This window comes from Vulpes vulpes, chromosome 8, assembly GCF_048418805.1.
Source record: "Vulpes vulpes isolate BD-2025 chromosome 8, VulVul3, whole genome shotgun sequence".
In the NCBI taxonomy this organism is placed as follows: Eukaryota; Metazoa; Chordata; class Mammalia; order Carnivora; family Canidae; genus Vulpes; species Vulpes vulpes.
The window spans coordinates 35,388,341-35,397,333 of record NC_132787.1 but is presented as its reverse complement, the minus strand read 5'-3'; positions in this window follow the sequence as shown (position 1 = coordinate 35,397,333).

Below are 8,993 nucleotides of genomic sequence, written 5' to 3'. Positions count from 1 at the left end.
GAAGGCCAAATTGGTCAGGCAGAGGGGAAATAGCATGTGTTTTCTATTTGGGCGGTCTCTGTCTGAACAATTATTGAAGGGTTGCCCTTCTCAAATCTCCTTTGTTCATTTATTTGTAATTCCTGTGTAAGTACAGTGTAAAAAAGGCAAGCTCATATAATCACACAGAGATTCCTTGAGGCTCTGCAGAGCAATAATCAGACAAAATATATATATATCACCTAGTCTCTTATCTACCAGATATTCCTTCAGTCACTTAGATGAGGTTTAACTTCTGTGCCTTCATGAAAAAAAGAAGAGATCATAGAACCAGCCTCTTCCTTTCTCCAAAGGCATAGTATAAAGCATCATATACATGGAATGTCAGCACAGTCTGTTTGGGAATATCTATTGATTGTACTTTTTTTCATTTTACATAAAAAGGAGATTGAAATCCAGTTAGATGAAGAGGTTGTTTTAAAGTCACATAGCTGGTTAGTGGCAGTATTAGCTTTAAAAGTGTTCTCCTGTTGGACTTCCCCAGGAACAGAGTAGCTGGCAGGTGCCATTTTCCCTCAGCATAAAGAATGACCACCCCCAGGAACCAGTGTGGTGCCTAATTTTCTAATACACATACCCCTAACCCACAGTAATCCACCCATCCACACTGCTTCAGAAGATTTGCCCTTTCCAGGTAATCTTGCCTCAGTCTCAGCACCACAGGTGGCATCTCTGAGAAGACCAGCACAAACCTGGCCAACATTCAGTCTTTTGCTCCCACACACTTTTAGGACCCTGGGCCAGCTTTGATGATGGCAGTGGGTCCCATAAAGACCAACAAACACTTTGTTAAAATTTTGTGCCCTGCCCATATATGCTTTACAGATCTGCCTTAGTTAAGGCAGATCATTTTGCAAGGAGGCCAGTATGCACATTGTTAAAACTTTGGACTCCACTCTGGCCAGTGCCAGAACCAGTGGCATGTCTGCTCCAATACATTCTTGGGCAGAGTCCATTCAAACTACAGCCACAAGGCTGGCAGTATGCAAACAGCCCCCAGTACAGGCCAACATCACTCTAAAATGATACATGCCCTGGAATAAAAGGAGACAAGCACATATACCAGTGAGAGAGCTGCCCCAGCAGTGGGCTGGGGGCAGACTATGGGTTTGATTGTAGGCCCTGCTCACAAATGAAAACTTTTCAGGGGATAATACAGAGAAAGTACCCTGCAATTTTCTGCTATTAAATCTTGGCAAATGCCTGGTTTGAATCAAGTCAAACCCAAGGTGGACCCCTAATAACACCACAAAGACCAAACATTGTCCACATCAAAGAAAAAGAGCCAAATGACTGGACTGAAGGAAAAGCAGTCAAAACTCAAAAGCAAGGCCCACACAACACACATAGGAGACACCTCTGAAGCACTAGGCCATACTTTTAAGAGCAAGAGATGTAGCTGACTTCCTTAACACTCAGAAACAGACACGGAGAGTTAGAACAAATGAGGAGACAGAGGAATATGTCCCAAAAATAAAGAACAGAACAAAACCATAACAAGAAACCTAGCCAAAGCAGATATAATATATCTTATAGAGAATTTAAAGTATTGATCATAACTTTACTCACAGAACTTGAGAAAAGAGTGGAAGACATCAGCAAGACCCTTAATAATGAGTTTAAAAAGAACCAATCAGAGATGAAGAACACAATAAATGAGATTAAGAATACACTAGATGGAATAAATGGCAGGCTAGAGGAAACAGAAAGATGAATTAGAGACCTAGAGAACTGAACAATGGAAAGTAATCAAGCTGAGCCGATGAGAGAGAAAAAAATATGCAAAATGAGAACAGACTTATGGAACTCAGCAATTCCATCAAATGTAATAATACTCACATTATAGGGAAAAAGAGAGAAAAGAAGAGAAAATTCATTTGAAAACTTAATAGCTGAAAACTTTCTAAACCTGGGGAAGGAAAAAATATTCAGATCCAGGATACAGAGAGAACCTCCAACAAAATCAACCCAAGGATGTAATTAAAATGTAATTTTTAGTAATTAAAATGGCAGAAGTAGTGGAAAAGAGAATTTTAATAACAGAAAAAGAAAAGAAGACACTTACATAAAGGGGAAACCCCATAAGGCAATAAGTGAAATTTTCATCAGAAACTTTGCAGGCCAGAAGAGAATGGCAAGATATATTCAAAGTGCTGAAAGGAAAGAAAAAATCTGCAGCCAAGAATATTCTATCCAGCAAGGCTATATTTCAGAACAGAAAGAGATATAAAGAATTTCCCAGACAAACAAAAGCTAAAGGAGTCCATGACCACTAAATCAGCCCTACAGGAAACATTGATGAGGACTCTGAGTGGAAAAAACACCATAAGTAAGAGCAAGAAAAGTAGGAAGCACAGAGGTAGTAAAAATAAGTATATCTGTAAAATGCAGTCAAGGGACTCATAAAATAAAAGGACATAAAACATGACAATATATACCTAAAACGCAGGGAGGAGAGAAGTAAAGCATGGGTTCAAACTCAATTGATCATCAACTTTATATAGACTCCTATAAAGCAGGAAGATGCTTTATACAAGCCTAATGATAACCACAAATTTAAAAACCAGCAATAGATCAGCAAAAGATCCCTTTATTTAAGGGAAAGGAATCTAAGTATATCACTGAGGTAAATGAGCAAACTGTGTGAGAAGAGAGCAAGAGTAGAAAAATAATTAGAAAAAAGCTACAAAAATAACCACAAAATGAGTAACAAAATTGCAATAAATCCCTGCTTATAATAATTGCTTTGAATGTAAATGGACTAAGTGCTCCAATCAAGAGACAAAGAGTGATGAAATGGATAAAAAACAAGACTTATCTTTATGCTGCCTATAAGAGATTCATTTCAGACGTAAAGAAAACATGCAGATTGAAAATGAGGGAGTGGAGAAACATTGATCATGAAAATGGATGTATAAAGAAAGCTAGCAATATTTTTATCAGACAAAATAGACTTTAAAACATAGACTGGGGCAGCCCGGTAGCTAAGCTGTTTAGCACAGCCTTCGGCGCAGGGCATGATCCTGCAGACCCAGGATTAAGTCCCACGTCAGGCTCCCTGCATGGAGCCTGCTTCTCTCTTCTGCCTATGTCTCTGCCTCTCTCTCTCTCTCTCATGAATAAATAAATAAAATCTAAAAATAAAAATAAAACAGAGACTATAGCAAGAGACAAAGAAGGACACCAAATAATCATTGAGGTGACAATCCAACAAGAAGAGATAACAACTATAAATATTTATGCATCCAACATGGGAGCACCCAAACACATAAAACAGCTATTAACAAACATAAAGGAAAATAATGCATAGCAATACAATAATAGTAGGGACATTAAGACCCCATTTATATCAATGGGCAGATGCTTTAACAGAAAATCAACAAGGAAAACTTGGCTTTAAATAACGTACTGTACCAGATGGATTTAACTGATATATTCATAAGCATTCCATCATAAAACAGGAGAATACACATTCTTTGCAAGTGCACATAGAATATTCTCAGAATAGATCACATATTAGGCCACAAAACAAATCTCAGAAAATTAAAAAAGATCAAAGTCATACCATACATCTTTTCTTATCAGAAGGCAATGAAGCTAGAGATCAATCACCAGAAAAAACATGGAAAACCTACAAATACATGGAGGTTAAATAGTATGCTACTAAATAATGAATTAGTCAATTTGGAAAAAAGAAATAAAAAATTACATGAAAAGAAACAACTGAAAACACAGCAATCCAGACTCTTTGGGATGCAGCAAAAGTGATTTGAAGAGGGAAGTTTATAGCAATACAGGCCTTACCACAAGAAACAAGAAAAATTTCAAACAACCTAACATAAACTTATACCTAAAGGAGCTAGAGAAGGAAGAACAAACAAAACCCCCAAACCAGTGGAAAGAAGAAAATAATAAAGATTAGACCAGAAATAAATGATATGGAAACTAAAAACCACAATAGAATGGATCAATGAAACCAGGTGCTGGTTCTTTGAAAAGATAGACAAAATTGATAAACCTCTAGCCAGACTCAAAAAAAAAAAAAAAAAAAAAGAAAAGAAAAAGAAAAAAGAAAGGATAGAGAGATAGACAGAAAGAGGCCTTGAATAAAATCAGAAATGAAAGAAGAGAAATAACAACTGACACCACAGAAATACAAAAGATTATAAGAGAACATTATGATAAATTGTGTGCCAACAGATTTGACAACCTAGAAGTGGATAAATTCCTAGAAACATATAACCTTCCAAAACTGAAGCAGGAAGAAATACAGAATTTGAACAGACCAATTACAATCATTAAAATTGAATCAGTAATCAAAAAACACCCAACAAACAAAAGTCCAGGACTAGCTATCTTCACAGGTGAATTCTACTGAGCATTTTTTTTTTACAGATTTTATTTATTTATTGATGAGACATAGAAAAAGAGAGAGAGGGAGGCAGAGACATAGGCAGAGAGAGAAGCAGGCTCCCATCGGGGAGCCTGATATGGGACTGGACCCAGGACTCCAGGATCATGCCCTAAGCTGAAGGCAGACACTCAGCCACTGAGCTCCCCAGGCATCCCTCTACTAAACATTTAAGGAATAGTTAATATCTATTCTTCTCAAACTTTTCCTAAAAATAGAAGAGGAATGAAAACTCCCAAATTCATTCTGTGAGGCCAGCATTACCCTGATACCAAAATCAGATGAAGACATCACTAAAAAAGAGAACTACAGGTCAATATCTCTGATAAATATAAATACAAACATCTTCAACAAAATATTAGCAAACCAAATCCAACAATACATTTAAAAAAATCATTCACCAAGATAAAGTGGATTTATTCCTGGGATGCAAAGGTGGCTCTATATTTGCAAATTAATCAGCATTATACATCACCCCAATAAGAGAAAGGATAAAAAGCATACTATTTTTTTTGATAGATGTAGAAAAAGCATTTGATAAAGTACAGAATCCATTCATGATAAAAACCCTCAACAAGGGCACCTTAGTGGCTCAGTTGGCTAAGTGTCCAACTCTTGGTTTCATCTCAGGTCCAGATTTCAAGGGTCATGGGATAGAGCTCTGCATCGGGCTCCATGCTCAGTGGGGAGTCAGCTTGAAAGATTCTTTCCCTGCCCATCCTCTGACTCTCTCTCTCTCTCTCATAGTTTCTCTCTATTTCAAAATAAATCTTAAAAAACAAAACAAAATACTCAACAAAGTTTAGAGGGAACATACATCAACATTATAAAGGTCTTATATGAAAAACCCATAGCGAATATCATACTCAGTGGGAAAAAACAGAATTTTTCTCCTAAGGTCAGGAACAAGACAAGGATGTTCGTTCTCTTTACTTTTATTCAACATAGTACTGGAAGTCCTAGCCACAGCAATCAAACAACAGAAAAAAAATAAAAGACATCAAAATTGGTGAGGAAGAAATAAAACTTTCACTATTTATACATGACATGATACAGTACATAGAAAACCCTGGGTTGCCTGGGTGGCTCAGTGGTTGAGCAACTGCCTTCAGGTTGTGAATCAGGTTGGGATCAGGTTGTGATCCCGGGGTCCTGGGATTGAGTCCCACCTTGGACTGCCCACAGGGAGCCTGCTTCTCCCTCTGCCCATGTCTCTGCCTCTCTCTCTCTCTCTCTCTCTCTCTCATGAATAAATAAAATCTCTAAAAAACTTAAAAAAAAGAAAATTCTAAAGACTCCACCAACATACTACTAGAACTGATAAATGAATTCAAGAGGTGCAAGATACAAAATGTACAGAAATCTTTTGCATTTCTATATAATAAATGAAGAAGTAGAAAGATAAATATTTTTTCAAAGATTTTATTTATTTGACAGAGAGAGACTGAGAACACAAGCAGGAGGAGCAGCAGGAAGAGGGAGAGGGAGAAGCAGGCTCCCTGCTGATCAGAGAGCCCAATGTGGGCTCAATCCCAGGACCCTGGAATCATGACCCGAGCTGAAGGCAGATGCTTAACCAACTAAGACACCTCGGCACCCCCAGAAAGATAATTAAAAAGAAATTCCATTTACAATTGCACCAAAAATAATAAAATACCTAGGAATAAAATTAACCAAAGAGGTGAAAGACATGTACTCTGAAAACTATAAACAAAAACAAATGGAAAGACATCCCATGTTCATGGATTAGAAGAACGAATATTGTTAAAATCTCTATACTATTCAAAGCAATCTATAGCTTTAATACAATCCCTATCAAAATCCCAACACCATTTTTCATAGAACTAGAAAAAACAATCTTAAAATTTGTATGGAACCACAAAAGACCCTGAATAGCCAATGCAATATTGAAAAAGAACAACAAAACTGGAGGCATCACAATCCCAGACTTCAAGTTGCATTATAAAGCTGTGATCAAAACAGTATGATACTGGCACAAAAATACACATTGATCAATAGATTAGAATAGAAAACCCCAATGAACCCACAATGATATGATCAATTAATCTTTGACAAAGGAAGCAAGTATACACAATGGGAAAATGACACTCTCTTCAATAAAAGGTGCTGGGAAAACTAGACAGCTACATGCAAAAGAATGAAACTGGACCACTTTCTTACACCATATGCAAAAATAAACTCCAAATGGATAAAGGACCTAAATGTGAAACCTGAAACCACAAAAAGTCAAGAAAATATTATAGGCAGTAATTTCTCTGACACTGGCCGTAACAACATCTTTCTAAATACATCTCTTTAGGGAAAAGAAACAAAAGTAAAAATAAACTACTGGGACTATATCAAAATAAAAAGCTTCTGCACAGAAAAGAAACAATCAACAAAACTAAAAGACAACCTACTACATGGGAAAAGACATTTGCAAATGACGTATCCAACAAAGAGTTGTATCCAAAATATAGATCGAAATTATACACTTCAACAAACAACAACAACAAAATAAGTAATCCAATTAAAAATGTGGCAGAAGACATAAACAGTCATTTATCCAAAGAAAACATTCAGAGGGCCAATAGATACATGAAAACATGCTCAATAACAATCATCGTCAGGGAAATGCAAATCAAAACAGCAATGAGATATCACCTCACACCTATCAAAATAGCTAAAATCAAAATCTCCAGAAACAACAAGTGTTGGCAAAGATGTGGAGAAAAAGGAACCTTCTTTCACTGTTAGTGGGAATGCAACTGTTGCAGCCACTATGGAAGACAATATGAAGCTTCTTCAAAAAATTAAAAATGGAACTAAATGAAAATGCCCTAGGATCCTGTAATCACACTACTAGGTATTTACCCAAAGAATACAAAAACATGGGCAGCCCAAGTGGCTCAGCGGTTTAGTGCCGCCTTCAGCCCAGGGCCTGATCCTGGAGACCTAGGATCAAGTCCCATGTCAGGCTCCCTGCATGGAGCCTGTTTCTCCCTCTGCCTGTGTCTCTGCCTCTCTCTCTGTGTCTCTCATGAATAAATAAATAAAATCTTTAAGAAAAAAAAAAGAATACAAAAACACTAATTCAAGGGGATACATGCACCCTTATATTTATTGTAGCTTTATTTACAATAGGCAAATTATGAAAGCAACCCAAGTACCCATCAAAAGATGAATCAATAAAGAAGTCAGATGATTAGATATAGAGAGATATAAGAATATTATTCAGCAATTAAAAAAGATTGAAATCTTGCATTTACAATGACATGAATAGAGCTAGAGAGTATAATGCTAAGTGAAATAAGCCAGTCAGAGAAAGACAAATACAAATAGGATTTTATTCATATGTGGAATTTAATGGGAAAAAAATGAACAGAGGAAAAAAGAGACAAACCAGAAACAGACTCTCAACTACAGAGAACAGATAAATGATTACCAGAGGGGGTGGGAGGGAAGATGGGGTATGGGTGAAGGAGATAAAGAGTACGCTGTTTGGTAAGCCCTGAGCAATATATGGAAGTGTAGAATCACTGTATTGTAATCCTGAAAGTAATGTAACACTGTATGTTAACTACACTGATTTTATTAAAGTGTTCTCCTGTTGTCAATTCAATTATCTTTCTTCTTACAGTATATGAACTCAATTTAACATTTTATAGGACATTTGGTAGGCCATAATCATGAACAATTACACATTTAACTGGAAGTCAGGACTTCTAGAATTATTGCTAACTGCGTGTGAAATTATTGCTAACTACTCCAGAAAGCCAGGTAATAACTTTACCTAAATTTCTAAGCTGAGAAGGAAATGGAAAGACTGTTTTAGTTAAAGTCCAAAAATTCTTCTCGAATCAATACAATTGTATTATTCTACCAATATTTTTCTATGTTTCAGTTATCAGCTTAGCTAAATCAAGCATACCAAATATAAAGGAATAGAGAAGATGCTTGGGTGGGAGCAGGCAGGCCCCATGAGGGGTGGATTAGGAAGCACATATTGTAGATTTATTAGTGTCTCAAACTATGTATTGTTCATCAGCTTATTCTACATAAAACAAACTTAAAGAGAACTTTCTTTTGCATCGTGCCTTGTAAAAAGCAGTAAATCAAAAAGTACTTAGTTATTTGCATTGGATTAATGTATTAGAAAATGTTACACGAGATAAGGCAGCAAAAAAACTGGAAGGAAGAAAGAAGTAAAACACATAGGAGAAAGGAGTATGAAGATCAAATATTAGAAATTGCAACAGTGGGGACTGAAAAAAAATACTTTTATAAGGTACTAATAATTTTGATTCTCATGAAATAGCAATTAAAACAATTTTCCAAATTTTACTGATTGAAGTAGATCTTTGATACTTTTTGCAAAACAACCTATGTTAACATTTTTCCTACTTGAACTTAAATACTTATTTTTTCAAAAATGACAAAAATATTTTTTGAATACCGACTTTATTTCAGGTGCTATTCTCAGATTCTAGGATGCATCAGTGTCAACTCTATCCTTTAGAGCCTACGTTCTACAGAGGGAGGC